The sequence below is a fragment of the Saccopteryx leptura genome, chromosome 5 (assembly GCF_036850995.1).
Source record: "Saccopteryx leptura isolate mSacLep1 chromosome 5, mSacLep1_pri_phased_curated, whole genome shotgun sequence".
NCBI lineage: Eukaryota > Metazoa > Chordata > Mammalia > Chiroptera > Emballonuridae > Saccopteryx > Saccopteryx leptura.
Window position 1 is genome coordinate 16,635,874 of NC_089507.1, and position 16,882 is coordinate 16,652,755.

At 46.2% G+C, this 16,882-nt stretch overlaps 1 protein-coding gene across 3 annotated transcripts in view; it reads right to left on the minus strand.

Moving 5' to 3' along the window:
- Positions 1–16,882, minus strand: part of CCDC149 (coiled-coil domain containing 149) — a 115,134-nt gene that overhangs the window by 32,323 nt on the left and 65,929 nt on the right. The gene's annotated exons all lie outside the window — the stretch shown is intronic.

Sequence of the window (16,882 nt, forward strand, 5' to 3'; positions counted from 1 at the left end):
TCCTAATGCTACAGTGTGTCCGTAAGGTCATGGTGCATTTTTGACCGGTCACAGGAAAGCAACAAAAGACGATAGAAATGTGAAATCTGCACCAAATAAAAGGAAAACCCTCCCAGTTTCTGTAGGATGATGTGGCAGCATGTGCGCATGCGCAGATGATGACGTAACACCGTGTATACAGTGGAGCAGCCCACGGCCATGCCAGTTGAGATGTGGAAGGTACAGAGGAAAGTTCAGTGTGTTCTGTGGCTCACTAAATTGGAATCCGTGACCAAAGTGCAATGTGAATATCAGCGCGTTTATAACAAAGTGCCACCACATAGGAATCACATTACTGGGTGGGATAAGCAGTTGAAGGAAACCGGCAGTTTGGTGGAGAAACCTCGTTCTGGTAGGCCATCAGTCAGTGACGAGTCTGTAGAGGCTATACGGGATAGCTACCTAAGGAGCCCTAAAAAACCTGTGCGTGAGCCCACATCGAACTGCACTGAATAGGTATGAAACTGGGAGGGTTTTCCTTTTATTTGGTGCAGACTTCACATTTCTATCGTCTTTTGTTGCTTTCCTGTGATCGGTCAAAAGTTCACCGTGACTTTACGGACACACTGTATATAATCAAGAGCCTTAAAAATGTCCCGACCTCATGACCCAATAACTTCTGACAATCTGGGCTAAGAATAATCCCAGATAGGGATTAGCTTTAGGAAAGAAGAAAAAGTAGATCGCACTGTTATTTACAGAAAGAGTAAACTAGAAACAGTGTCTACCAATAGTGGAATTCTTAGCAAACTACAATGCAATCAATCAATGGACTTGTTTGTAGCCGTTTTACATGAGGGTGACGAGAACTGTATAATCCCACAGATATGTTAAGAATGCCATGTTAAGTGGAGGGAAAAAGAATGCTAACTTTTATATGCAGTATGACTAAAATTATATTGAGAACCATGAGCAAAAGGAAAAAAAATAAGCAAATATATCAAAATACTAAAATGTGTATGCTTAGGTGATGATGAGACCGTATGCTATGCTATTTTCTTTTCTATTTTAATTTTTCAAAAATTTCAATTATAGGTTACATTTAATATTATTTTGTATTAGTTTCAGGTGTACAGCAAGTTGGTTAGACAGTCATACACTTTACAAAGTGTTCCCCCTGATATTTCTAGTAGCCAGCTGGCACCACACAGTTATTACAGCATTATTGACTGTATTTCCTGTGCTGTACTTTACATCCCTGTGACTATTTTGTAGCTACCTGTCTGTACTTAGTAACCCCTTCACCTTTTTCACTGAGCCCACCAATCCGACTCCTCTCTGGCAGCATCAATTTGTTCTCTGTATCTAAGAATCTGTTTGTTTTGTGTTCATTTATTTTGTTCTTTAGATTCCACATATAAGTGAAATCATAGTATTTGTCTTTCTCTGCCTGACTTATTTCACTTAGCATAAAACCTTCTAGATGCATCCATGCTGTTGCAAATGGTAAGATTTCGTTCCTTTTTAGGGCCAGGTAATATTCCATTGTATAAATGTACCACTTGTCTATTGATGGGTACTTGGGTTGTTTCCATAGCTTGGCTATTGTAAATAATGCTGCAATGGACATAGGGGTGCATATATTCTTCTGATGGTACTTTGGGCTTCTTTAGATATGTACCCAGAAGTAGAATCACCGGGTCATAAGGCAGTTCCATTTTTTAGTTTTTGAGGTAACTGCACACTGCTTTCCACAGGGGCAGCACCAGTCTGCATTCCCACCAAGAGTGCACAAGGGTTCCCTTTTCTCCACATCCTGCCACCACATGTAGTTTTCTAAGTTTTAAAATAAACATGCATGACTTTCATAACATATGTTTATTTATATGGTTTTAAATCCCTAAGAATAGAATTCCAGTCCTCAGAAATGCAGTTTTCCCAAGGACTCCCAAAGAATTCATAGCTTCCCTGGGATGCAGGCCCAGCTTTTCCAGGGGCCCCTAAATTGTCCAGGTCACGCCACGCTGGGAACTATGTGAGACCCCAGGAAGGTCCTGTGGTCTCAGAGCATCTCTGATGTTTCAAAGTAGGTTGCCATTAGAATGACTTTTTTAAAGTTACAGTACTGCTTCTATAGAGGTTGCAAGCCTGATGCCCCCCTTCCCAGTAGGTGGGTGTGGACAGGCTTCGTATATGGATCAGATCCTGGGGTCAGTCCTTCCCTGTCACCCAGATCCGACTCAGCCAGCAGTGCCTGCGTGAGACACTCTTCTCCCTGTTCCTTCTAATGAATCTTGAGGGATTCGTTGCCAGTCGAAAAAATGGCTTTATTTTCCAGGCTCTGAAGGATTTAGGGGCAGGTGAGAGAGAGAAAGTTAAAAAGCAAGGTAGAATATTAACTAGATTGAAATAATAAGTTTTGGAAAGAAATGATGACTGAAGAAAAGAAAAGAGCATTTTCAAATGATATCGACTTGGGCTCCTTATTTAAGAATTACTCAATTATTGGTTTGGATATATATTCGCTGTGCACCTACTATGTGCTAAAGCATCACTGGGATTGGACAGACGATGGTCCAGGCAGTGGAACGGCTTCCACAAAGACCTGGCAGAGGACGGATGGATACAGATGCTGTGCTTTATGGCCTCTGATTACAGTCGAGCCACATTACTCAAGGATTCTGTATTTTCAAATTTCAGAAATGTATTTGTAACCTCAAAATCAACACCCGTGTCACTTCCAAATCATGCACGGACATGGGTGAACAAGTGCAGATTGGCAAAAACTGTGCCACTGTCCGTCAGCCTGGCTCCCGGCGGAGGCTGAGCAAGGCAACACTCTGCCTCTTGCTCAGCTCTCTACACAAGTGTCTTTTCCATGGTCTATTTGGTGCCACATTTTTGTGCTTTTGTGTGTGTGTGGTGTTTTGCTGTTTAAAATGGCCTCCATGCATAATGCTGAAATGCTGTCTAGTGTTCCTAAGCACATGAAGGCTGTGATGTGTCTTACAGAGAAAATACGTATGTTAGATAAGCTTCGTTCAGGCGTGAATTACAGTGCTATATTGGCTGTGAGCTCAATGTTAATGAATCAACAATATTCATTAAATAATGTGACTTTATTTTATTTATTTATTTTTGCAACAGGGACAGAGAGAGGGACAGATAGGGACAGACAGACAAGAAGGAAGAGAGATAGATGAGAAGCATCAAGTCTTTGTTGTGGCACCATAATTGTTCATTGATTGCTTTCTCTTATGTGCCTTGACTGGGGGGGGGGGGGAGTCCAGCTGAGCCAGTGACCCCTTGCTCAAGCCAGCTACCTTTGGGCTCAAACCAGTGACCATGGGTCATGTCTATGATCCAATGCTCAAGCCAGCAACCCCATGCTCAAGCTGGTGAATCTGCGCTCAAGCGGGCAATCCTGGAGTTTCAAATGTGGTTTCTCTGTGTCCCAGTCTGATGCTCTATCCACTGCACCACCACCTGGTCAGGCTAAATAATGTGACTTCAAACAGAAAGAAAACACATATAAAACAAAGTTATGTATTGACCCATTATCAGAAATATGACCAGAGGCTCACAGGAACCTGTCAACTGATGTTGGCACCAAATTCAATGCCAGTTTCACCAATTTCAGGTATGGTAAAGAAGAAAATGTTTTATTTAGTGCAAACAGCTCAATTATGATATAGCAGGGCTGTGAGAAGGTGCTCTCTGAGTCAGAGGGGAGCTGACTTATACAGATAGAAGTCCCTGACCCTGGACCCTGATTGGTCTCTGTCTTCATGCAGATGAGGACTCCAAATCTTTGCAGTTTGATTGGTTCGAACAGCACACTCTGATTGGTCAGTAAAGATGCCAGTGAGGATACAGTGGGGCAGCTCCAAATAGACAAGGAAGGCCTCAGCCCTATTGGTTGAAATAGGTCTCTAGGAACTCCTTTATAAAGGCTGGCTCAGATGGCAGACACACAATGCAGGCAGGCAGCTCAGTGCAGGCTTCTCCTTAAAGTGTGGCTTGTGTGAGAGGCCTCTGCTTACAAACAGCTGCTGGCCCTGCTCTTAAATGTGAGCCCAGTTAGCCACAGGAGACCTTTTTTTTTTTCATTTTAGATAGGAGAGAGACAGAGAGACAGAGGAGGAGCTGGAAGCATCAACTCCTATATGTGCCTTGACCAGGCAAGCCCAGGGTTTCGAACCAGCGACCTCAGCATTTCCAGGTCTTCGCTTTATCCACTGCGCCACCACAGGTCAGGCCAAAATAACAGTAGTTATTACTTTTTGTTTTTTTTCAGAGACAGAGAGAGAGTCAGAGAGAGGGATAGATAGGGACAGACAGACAGGAATGGAGAGATGAGAAGCATCAATCATCAGTTTTTCATTGTGACACCTTAGTTGTTCATTGATTGCTTTCTCATATGTGCCTTGACCGTGGGCCTTCAGCAGACCAAGTAACCCCTTGCTCAAGCCAGCAACCTTGGGTCCAAGCTGGTGAGCTTTGCTCAAACCAGATGAGCTCGCGCTCAAGCTGGCAACCTCGGGGTCTCAAACCTGGGTCCTCTGCATCCCAGTCTGATGCTCTATCCACTGCGCCACTGCCTGGTCAGGCAACGGAGAACTTCTTGGTAGGTATCTTCTTTCTCAGGGTCGACAAAACTAATTCTCTACTTCCTCTAGGAGCAGTAGTTCAGTATTTGATATTTTAGTATCTGTAGCAACTTTAGAGAATATAATGACAGTAAATAATAAAGAATCAACTGTATTAGGCATGGTGAGTGTGGGGGTGGAGTTTACAGCAGCACTGGTTAATTAAACTGAAAGCTGATGTATGATAATTCTTTCATGTTATACAATTTCTTGGCTCAAGACTTGCAGAACCCCAAGCAGGTATACAGAAAGACAAACAGCTAACCAATACAATTCTATTTCTCAAGTCAAAGTGTCTAGAAACAGGTAAGCTTCTGCCATTTTTGGTCTGAGGCAACAGGAGGCCTGTGACATGACTTTGAAAGTGAGGCTCTTTTCTTGATCTATGAAAAGCCAGACTGACAGCCTGAACTTTAAGTAATGAAACACCACTGTGGGTTTCCATTCACAATACGCTTCACTGAGCACTTAATTTAGAATCACACAATTATGTTTGCTTAACGCCAATTAATTATTAAACATGTTTATTGAGGTCTGACAGCCATATAAGAGAGTCATCTTTTATATACTGGATGCCTGTTAAGCTTCAATAAATACGTTAACAATCATTTGGTGTTTAATGTGCATACAATATCAGCTATTAAATCTCAGGGTTAGACTGGTTGAAACACTTAAATTTAAAAGTGAGGCCCAAGCTGGTGATAGCTGGATCATTAGTTGGGTCTGACACTCAAGTGCTGTCAGCTGAAGGGGCCCTAGGAGGCCCCACACAGGAACGGCAAGCGCCCGCGAAGAGTTTTCCTGCCTTCCCAGGTGACGGCTCCTAAGCTCCGGGTCCCTCTGCCTCTGGTTTCACGTTCTGGCTCCACAATCTGTGAGCTGTGTAACCTCAAGCATGTGCCTTAATGTCTCTGAGCCTTAGTATCCTTCAATGTAAAAATATGACAGTAACAGTATAGCTTTTTACTGTCAGGGGAGAGAGAGCGGAGTTGCATTAAATGCTCATTTAACTCAGGGCATTCAAATATGTGTTTGGCAAGAAGATGGTGGTGTTGAGGGGAACAGGGGTAAGAGAGAGGTAGAGAAGAGAGACTAGAAATTGGTTGACTTTACCCACCCCTGCTTTTGATGTCCCAGACTGAAAGGTGGGCAAAATCATGCTGTTCCTATTTACCCATAATACCACTGTTCAGAGGGACACGTGACCATGTGCCTTGAACTCCACAGACAGTTTAAGGCTGCATCAAGGGGAATTATGACTTCACACAAGTTTCTGCCTCATACCTGCTCACCTCAGAACCTAACCCTAGGTGACAGAAGATGGGATTTCTCTATGGCACTTAGCGCAGCCTCTGGGACATAAAAAGCGCTCAGTAAATGTTAGCTGCTGTTACGATTATTGTTAGGATGATGGTCACTGTCACCCCCCCACGTGAGTTTCCCTGCACAGACCGCGGGGCCAGCCTTATCTTCAGACTGCAGGCGATGGGGCTGATGTCCCCTCTTGGACACGGCTAGGAAGCAACTGCTCAGGGCATTTAATTCCCTCAAACATGGCGTCAGAACTCCACGGCCAGCCTCCCGTTGCCAGCCCTGGAAGCGGATCAGTGCCCTACCGAGGCACACGGCTCTGCCATCCGTGGACGCATTCATTTGGTGACATAGATGGAAATAAACGTTTACGAATGAGTTATGGGCGTGAGTCGCCGGCTCACGGATGAGACGCAGCTGCAGCTGGGATGCGGCTGGGGCACTTGTCTGTGACATGATGTGGCCGAGTGGCTCTTGGGTGCCCATCCCCCACCATGCCCGCTGAGCCCCACACCTCTGCCCAGGCCCTGTACAAACTCTGGTCCTCCTCAAGGCCCCCCGCCTGGCATGACTTGCTCCTTCCTCGATCTCTCCTCAGGCTTCACCCCTCACAGCCCTCAACGTTCTCTCTCTCATCCTGTTCTCACTTGCCTGAATCCATTCTCCCCGGACAGTGAGAGGCAGCCCAGGGGCAGGAGCAGCTGTTACTCTCCAGGTGTTATCCGTGTTCTGATCCTGCTTCTGCTAATCCTAGTCATGTGTCCTTGGCAGCTATCTAACCTCCCTGGGCCCCAGCTGACATTTTTTTTTTCCTCTTCATTGGGAATTGTCTCAGTCCATTCAGGCTGCTTTAACAGAATACCATAGACTAGGTAGCTCACAAACAACAGACACTTATTTCACATAGCTCTGGAGGCTGGGAAGCCCAAGATCAAGGAGCCAGCCGATATGGTGTCTGGTGAGAGCCTGCTTCGTGGTTTATGGATGGCTGTTTCTTCAGATGGCAGAGGGACCAAGGGAACTCACTGGGGTCTCTTTTATGAAAGCACTAATCCCATCTGTGAGAGCCAGAACCTGATCAGCTCCCAAAGGCCCCACCTCCAGGTCCATCACATTGGGGATTAGGTCTCAACACATGAATCTTATGGCGACACATTCAGTCTATCATCAGGATAAAAGCTACCTTGTAGACGGGACAGATGTGTATGACTGCCCAACTTGTACACTGCACAATTCCAATTCCAAGTCCAGGGCCTCCATCTTCACAATGTGAAGATACAATGTAGTCATTTTCAACCTGTGTGCAGGCACTCTGGTGTGCAGCAAGAATTTTTAAAACACGCACTACCTGACTCTTTAGTCCAGGGCACTGACTGCTTTTCCCTTAGACTGTCAAATGAAAAAAAAAAAAAAATGACAACAGCCAACAGAACAATAACCGCCCAGTGTGAATGAATCAAAATGATATCTACTATTTTTTTTGTCAGATCGGCAAAAAAAAATTGATATATTTTTTTGGTGTGCTACAGAATTTTAGTAATTAGTGTATGTGCGCTGTGAGATGGAAAAGTTGGAAAATCACTACTAGAATGCAAGGACACTGTTGATATAACTATAGTGTTGACAGAGCTTTAAGCGTGAATTCCCAGTCACAGCTGGTGTGGTTACAGTTCCCCGGGGTTATGAGAGGAGCCAATGAGAGATTTGTTAGCGGGATGTGGATGTGAGCCCTTCCTCACCCTGAGCCTTGTGTACCTGTGTCCTGATGCAAACAGCACGCCTCGGAAGAGGTCTGCACCAAAAGGCGTTTATTAAACAATTCACTAGTATGGTGCTGGGCAACTGAAATAAACAAGGCCTTGGCTATCTCTTTATTTTTCCAGTTGGTTTTATCCATATCCTCTCCAACTGCCCCTGACTTTTGAAGCACCCTCAATAAAACTGAACAAGAGAGTTTTAAAAAGGCCCCATGTCATCGCCTCTGTTGTGTATAAGCAGAGTGCAAATTTCTCGTCCAGTGCTAGCTTAAAACTCAAGCAGTTGTCATTTAAAAAAAATGAAATAAAAACAAACCCAGCCTGACCTGTGGTGGCGCAGTGGATAAAGCGTCGACCTGGAAATGCTGAGGTCGCCGGTTCGAAACCCTGGGCTTGCCTGGTCAAGGCACATATGGGAGTTGATGCTTCCAGCTCCTCCCCCCTTCTCTCTCTCTGTCTCTCCTCTCTCTCTCTCTCTCTCTCTCTCTCCCTCTCCTCTCTAAAATGAATAAATAAAAAAAAAAATAAAAAAAAATTAAAAAAAAACAAAAACAAAAACAAACCCAGTAGTTTTTTCACGTTCTTTCTCGCAAGGCTCTGGAGATCATTGTGCACGCACTCACTTGTGTGTATGAATGTTTCCCAGTTAATGAGCACCCAATTTGGGCCAAACAACACTCTAGAAGTTTCCTTCACATGATATGCCCAGTGGCTTTTCACTGCACTGGAATAAATGTCACAGCCCTTGGGAGGCTAATGAGCGGCTCTCAGTTCACCTTCCGCTCCATTCCTAACCATCTCCCTCGTTCTCTGTTCTCTAGTCATGCTGGCTGTCCTTTAGTGCCTCAGACACAGCATGCTCCTGCCTGCCTCTGGGCCTTTGCACTTCCTCTGCCCTTGGAATAGCCTGCCCACACGTCTGTTCAGAATCCGCTTCTTTTGTTTCCTCCTGATCTGGGGTTAAACGTCACCACCTCTGAGAAGTCTTCCTTGGACACCGTCACTGAAGCTGTTCACCCACAAGCTCCTTTCCCTCCCACCGTCCTGCCCCCCTGTCTTCAGGGTCCTTATGGATGGTGCCCTCCCCACAGTCAGCCCCTCCATCACAGGAACCTTTCTGGTCGTCTGCACTGAAATAGCCCAGCACCCACGGCAGTGTCTGGCTAACCACAGCCAGTCCTCAAGTGCTTCTTAATTAGGAAGCCTCTCACCTGATGCTTCCTACAACCCCAGGGGGCAGACACTGTCCTCTGCTCTTTGCCAGTGAGAACCCCCTGAGGGGCTGACACGGGCCTCTGAAGCCAGGTCTCCTTGTCCTGGGACTCCCTCGGCTCAGCAGGACTTCTCAGCCTCGGCTTCAGTCTTAACACTTGGAGCAAACACGCAAGCAGAACATCCCACATGCCTGTCCTAGGTTAACCCATGTGAGTCCAACAAGCACCCTACAAGGGACTGTTGCTATCCTCATTTTCAGGGAAGAAACTGAGACACACAGACGTAAAGTGACCTGCCCACATCAGACCTTACAAACGGTGGGGCCTGGCGCGGAACCCTTCTGTCTTGGGCTCTGGGGTTCATGCTCCTCTCCACAACAGCGACAACATTGCACGGTGCTCTCATCACGTCGTGCGTTCTGTGCTTTGTGTAACTTCTCCGATTTATTCCTCACAAAAGGCACACTGACCCCAAGCTTGCTCTCCTCTGGGGCCTCCTCACCTCATCCCCGGGTTATCTGACCCCCCGACCCCCACCGCCACACTTCCTTCAGCTCTTCGTGCAAAGGGCACGTGACTAGACCCTCCTTCCCTGACCACCTGATACAGGGTCCCCCATCGTGCCCAGGCTGCACACCACACAGTCTGCTTTTTACTCAGCACTCTGCATGTTCTGACATATTAGGTCATACAGTGGTGCCCCGTTATCCGAGGGGGACATGGTCCAAGGCTGCCGATGGACGCCAGGAACTGCGGGGAGTCCCCAGTCCTGCACACACTAGGCTTTCCCTCCACGCACAGACCCCTGATGGACGCCAGGAACTGCGGGGAGTCCCAAGTCCTGTACACACTAGGCTTTCCCTCCACGCACAGACCCCTGATGGACGCCAGGAACTGCGGGGAGTCCCCAGTCCTGTACACACTAGGCTTTCCCTCCACGCACAGACCCCTGATGGACGCCAGGAACTGCGGGGAGTCCCCAGTCCTGTACACACTAGGCTTTCCCTCCATGCACAGACCCCTGATGGACGCCAGGAACTGCGGGGAGTCCCCAGTCCTGTACACACTAGGCTTTCCCTCCACGCACAGATCCCTGCACCTAAAGGAGGTGCCTCCCAGCCTCTCTTTGGCATATCCGAATTGCCGGCATCACTACTTTTGTCATTTGAGGCCATCGGGAAGTCAAATAAGGGTGACATGAGCAAGGGAATGTGATATCACGATCTGATAACCGAGACAGCTACTAAGTGGCCAACGGGCGGGAGGTGTGGGCGGTGTGGACACACTGGACAGGGGATGTTCACATCCCGGGCAGAACGGAGTGGGAAGGAGGGCTCGAGAGTTCATCACGGTGTTCTGAACACCCTTCAATTCAAACTTTACTAATTGTTTGTTTCTGGGATTTTTCATTTAATATTTTTGGACCACAGATGACCATGGATAACTGAAACTGTGGAAAGCAAAAGCTCAGAGAAGGAGGAACCCCTGCATTCCATCAAACAGAAGCCTCTATCAAGATCCACCATTATGCACCTCTACAAAGAATAAAAAGTGCTGGTCATAACCACACAGTACCACTATGTCAGAGGCGTTCCAATGGGAAAAACTGTGCCTCTCAGAATCTGGGAGTTACAATATATTTATTTGTTTAATAAATAAATATGTATTTGCTTACTGACCATCTCTCCCCACTAGAATGGAAGCCCCATGAATGCAGGGACTCATTGATTACTGTCCTATCCCCAGAGCAAGTCGTCAGGTTCTCAGTAAAGATGTGCTACAATGAATTGGACCACTGTCCATAAGGCACAGAGAAGTCAAGCAGCTGACACAAGATCACACAGCTAAGAAGCCCCTGAATGACATTCAGACGATTCCATACATTTTGCTCCCAGAGCCACAATCTTTATAGTGCCCCACCAGACAGTTTTAAAGCTGCTTCCATTTCTTTTCACGTTAGTATAATTTGGACATGGTGTACTATCAAATAAGTTTTGGACAGAGCTATCTTTCAGAACCGGTTCTCTGCTAAGGAGTCTAATTACAATGCACAGTCTATGGGACTGAGGTCCAAAACCATGCTGTTTTGGTCGCACGCGCCACCCAGGCTACAGGCTCAGAAAAGCCAGGACGGGTTCTGCATTCGGTCTCTGAGACCAAGCGCATCTCATTCGTTTGCCAGTACAACATTAGGGAATGCTGAACTAGTCCTGCTGCTTGCTGAACCAGCTGGGCGTTTCCTGTAGTTCACAGTCAAGATCCCAGCGAGAGTAAGTCAGGACGGGGCGGGAGCGAGCCAGCGATGGCCTCCATCACTCATTTCAATTCCTCCTAATCAATTTCTGTGATGCCCAAGGCGAGAGCTTTCCATTAGAGTGCCCCCTTCATCTGAGTTTCCCACGGGCTAGGACATCTCTGCGTTTCTTCAAAGCACAAAGAGGAACCATTTTACAGAGAGCTCTCTGATCCCTCATCCTGGACCGTTACAATCATCCACAGCTGAGCTCTTTTTTTATTTTTTTAAACAAAGTATACTTTAATTAGTCACCTGCACGCTCACTGGTCTGTCTTTATTGGCTTGTGGCTTTGACTTAATTGGTTTGCTCACTGAATCTATCCAAAAGTCCTATGTCCATAGAAGTATGGTCACAGAAGGGCTCTAGCGTTTTACGGTGCCAACACCAGATAAAAACAGAGGTACTGAAAGACGTCAGCTGGCGTAACATAAAGCTCATTATTAAGGGCAAAGCCGGTGTTTATGCAATGTCACAAACAGCTACATTTAAACAGGCCAGCGGGGGCCTAGGAAATGTAAATAAACGCATGGCCCTGTTAGGGGCAGCTGTCCACCTGACCCTTCTTGCTTCTGAATGCCTCGTACCGCATTATTGTCCTTCTGCGCTAACGTGCCAGACTCGGCAAAATGCAGAGAAACAAAAGCAAACGGACAAGAAAACCCAAACTGCGAGCTGTCTCCACGGGAACATGAGTTGCAGCTCCTGGCGCACCCAGTGGGTGCCTATTCCACAAAGGGCTCACGAAATGCAAGGAAGCTCTCGGGAACTCGGCACCGAAGCAGTACAGGGGGTGCTGGCACAACCTGGAGGGGAATAAGGAGGGTGAGTTTTGGTGATCATCTGCCAGGCTGCTCGTCCCAGTCTCTGCCTCTGTGGAGAGGCACATGCCCCCGTCCACTGGAAAACAGTCTCTCAACGGAAGGGAAGACATTGAAAGAGGCCTGGTGGAATTCTTGTACAGGAGGATTCTAAGCCAACCTGGGACCATGTCGTGCTAAACATACCAGCAACATTCACCCTTGATGGGTGCTTTCCAGGTGCCGGGCCCTGTGCTACACACTTTCCAGACACTTAATATTGCACCCCACCCCCAATCATTATATAATATATTATTTTCCTGCTTTCTTTTTTTCCCCAGCACTAAACACTGTCTAATGACTTTATCTATTTTATTTTTTTACTATCTGTCTTTCCAACTTGAACCTAAGCTCTGTGAGAACGAGTATACCTTGTTTTTTTTAATCCCCAATATTTCCTTAAATTTTTTAACATTAATAGCACCTACCCAGTCCCCAATTATGTGTTGATGAATAAATGATGAAACCTGAGAATAATGCTACCCCAGGGTCTACTCTTCTCTTTTTACAGATGAGGAAACTGAGGCCTGAAGAGAACCGAGACTTGCCCAAGGCCACACAGACAGTCACTGGTAGAGCTAAAGTATACGCTTGGGTCTAAAAGTTTCCAAAGCTGGTCCTATTGGGCTATACAGTAAGTCATCTCCTAACATCATCAGTAGGTTCTTGGAGACTGACCTTGAGTGCAAAGACATAGAGTGGAACTAATTTTATCATAGGCTCATTGATATAAACAACAGTTAAGTTCCTACGAGCCTATTTCCGGTCACAAAAATCACCACCAAATTTCTAAATAAAGATCCAAAACACTTAAAGTTTTAAGTATTGAAATAGATGTGATATTTACATACATTTATAAGAAAGATTAATAAAAACAAGTGAAAAAAATTATTTTCCAGCCTACTGACTCCAGTTCAGGGTCACAAGTGGCCGGAGCCTATCCTAGCAGCTCAGGGTGCAAGATGGGACCCACCTGGACAGGACACCTTTCCATCTCAGGGTGCATCACACACCCACACCGACACCCACTGACCGGGACCATGTAGACTCTCACGTGTACATCTGTGGGATGAGGCAGGAAACGGGAGGACCCAGAGAAAACCCATGCAGACATGGTGAGAACATGCACTCTCCACATGGGCAGGGGCCCCAACCAGGAATTGATTTTTTCCTCATCAATTTTATAAGAAAATGACGCTGAATCAGACGATGTTAGTCAAAGACCTGCTGTACTGCAGACAGCACAGCACACGGCAGTGGCGGCTGGAGCTGGCCCGTCCTGGAGTGCCCATCTTTACCACTCCCCGTTCAGTGACTTCACTTTGGTTGCCTGGTATTTGTCCTGGCATCGTTATTTGCATCGTGGAAATACCGGCCAGGCTTCCTCTTTTCAGAGGCCCAGCTGGTCCACCAGCTCTCCTTTGGATACCTGGAATTCCAATGTGCTCTGCTAGTTTTATTGATTGACTCTTACTAATCCTTAAATTCTCAGAAACCTCCGTCTTCCTCCTGGTCCCCTTCCCCTGAATCCTATCTTTCTTTTTAACGTCCAGAAGAGAAGGCGGGCAGCCGCTGGGGCAGGAAGGGGAGCTGCCGTTCTCTCAGTGGGCTACTTTTCAGACTTGAGGTCCCGAATGGTCTGGGTCCTTCCACATAATTAACTGGTCCCTATTACTGCTAGACTGACACACCGAGGCCCCTCCTCCCAGGGTGGTTTGTGGAGGTGTGTGTCGGCCGAGCCCCACAGGACTTCTTGCTCCTCGTGAACCTTTCAGAGCTATCATTGCCAAGGCAGGTCGGAGGGTATTGTGTCCGTTTCCCTTTTGTCACCTTTCCTCCGGTTTGGACTGGGGGTCTGCGTCTATCTGGGAGTCTCGGGAAGTTCTTGGGCATTGTTCAGAGAGACAGCAGGTGGTGTTTGAGCACAGGACCCCCACACTGTCATAGAATCCAGCCCCCCCCCCCAACCCCACGGGAGAGCTAAGCTATTCGTAAGCCAGGGTGGCAACAAATCTTTCAAGAGGCTGTTTGAAATGCTTTATGGCACATAGGGTTACAAGGCTCTAGCTGAACAAATGGAAAAATTAGTCTACCTGAAAATATCCAAGGCAAGTAATTTCCTATCACCTTGTTTCTTAAATGTACTTAACATCTAAGAAGCTGAGCTCTCCAAATGTGGATAAGGGTCATCAGTTAAAATGGCAACTCGGAGATAAACATCTTCCACTTTAATGGTGGCTCATAAAATGATGCCATCAGCCCCTCTGTTTGGAAAGTGGGGAGCTAGGAGTCCAACAACAGCAATTACTAAGTATTCTTGAATTTAATAGGCTTTGGCTATTCAGTTAGCCAACGAGCAGGACCTTAAACCGTGTCCACCATAGCTCAGCATCAAACCCTCTGTTCTCTCCATGGGGGCTTCCCGAGGTCTCACAGGTTCAGTTTGGTTTAGTCTGGTTGTTTTTTTTTTCCTCCGATGAAATGGTTTATTTTTCTAGCTCCTTTCTCCAAATTTTTAAGCTACGCCTCATCCTAAGAAGACAGTTACTGACAACAACCGACGTGGCAGTGAGCCCACTTACTTTCTTGTATTCTTTTTCCTTTTTCTTTTTTAAACCTTTTTGCTCTTCTTTTCATTCCCTTTATTCATTCATTTTATTCACTCACTCATTCACTTATTCTGTTTCATTCCTCCACAAGGATTTATCAGATAAAGTCTACATATCAGGAACTAAGAGTGTAAATTCCTAGGGATACAGTAGTATACCGGTCAGGAATCTGGCCTGCAAAGAGCTTACCCTTGATGGTGGGGGTTCACACAAAAGAAAGAGCAGGGCACTGTGGGTAGAGAAGGTCGCATCTGACCTATGACTTGAAAGATGAGCAGGAGTATGCAGGGAAAGTAAAGGGGAAGAGTGTATCAGACGAAGCAAACAACGGGTGCAAAGGCCCTGAGGCACAAGGCAGTCCAGCTGAGCAAAGGGGCTAAACTAGTGCTGCAGGGCTAACGTGTTAGGAGACCATTAGTTAGATTTGTGGCAGTAGAAATCAGTATGGGCCAATTAATGGAAGGCCTACCACATCGTGGCAAGAGGTGGGAATGGATTCAGAGGGGCAGAGAGTAACATGATAAATTAAAAAAAATAATGAAGGGTTAATAACCCATTCTCCATTACACAGTCACAGCCATCTTTGAACAGGGGCCTCTGAGTTTCTCAAGACGCCTGCTGTCCTTATCAAATGAGTAATCTGGCTGATGACTAAGGGGAGGAGGAGGAGGACAACGACCATGACTCACAGGGGCTGTAAAGATGCCAGGCCTATCACTTTAGATGCAAATGAGAATGCATGAAATCACTGGGGCTCATTTCGGTTAGTATTTTCTGAGGGGGAGAGGCTGGGCCCTGAGACACAGGGTCAGCTGAACATTATAGCACCCTCCCTGCACATTTTGGCAGGTGAATTACGTCACAGGCATAAATTTGAGTCACTAAATTCTAAACCTTGAGTGAGAAAACAAAGTTTGATCAATGTGTCCAGCTGCTGGAATAAAGACCCAGACAGAGAGCCCAAGCAAACCATGAAGTTCAGGCTGTGTCAAAGCAAGAGAAGCCCCGGACTCGGGGTTTAGTGTAACACATACAGACACAGACACACACACATACACACACACACACACACACAGAGGCACAGAGACACACACACACCCACAGACACACAGACACACACACACAGACACACACACACACAGAGACACACACACAGACACACACACAGACATACACACAGAGACACACAGACAGAGGCACAGAGACACACACACAGACACACACACAGAGGCACAGAAACACACACACAGACACACAGACAGACACACACACATACACACACATACAGACAGACACACACACAGACACACACACACATACACAGACACACAGAGGCACAGAGACACACACACAGACACACAGACACACACACAAACACACAGACACACACACACAGACACACACAGACAGACAGACACACACACAGACACACACACACACAGACACACAGACACAGACACACAGACACACACAGACATACAGACACACACACACACACTCCCTTTTTTTCCTTGAAATATCAGTTATTAATGTCAATTCCTAAAATATCTCATGCCTAAAAGGTGATACAATTAAAAGTGACCTAAAGATAAGGTATATTTAGGGAAGTTGGAAGTTGGGGGGCGGGGGGAGTAGCTCAAAAACAAACAGACAAACAAAGAAGAATAAAATCAGTCAAGACCATAGATCCAAAAACCACATTATAAAACGTTTCAGTATTTTGTGGGTTTATAATGTCTCCAAAATTCCTCTCATATTTTTACGGGTTTAGAGGAAACTACCGCACACACTTCATTTGATTCTCTAGGAAACCTCGCCCTGCTGTTATCACTCGAGGAAGTGACCCGGAATCTCTGGCCTTGAATTACGGACCAAACAGCTAGGTCCCACAGCTTAAATCCTTTTACTGATGCATAAAACGACACCAGAGGCCTGATTAACTGTCCCGTGTTAAAAAGAACCTTCCTTAGGCATTCTTTCCCACTCCCTATGTCATGACTGGAAATAGGAAAGCCTAATTTTTCAAATATATGTTAAATCTAAGAGGTATAAAAAGAATTTTTAGAGGCAGATTTAGTGAAGTCTGCCTGTAATGAAGACTTCCCACGGATGGAGACTCTCGGGAGAGCAGTGCGCTCAAACCCTCTCTGAGCTCTTGCTGTAGAAGGGTTCTTGGGTAACCAGACTCTTCCATGCATTTTTAAAGAAC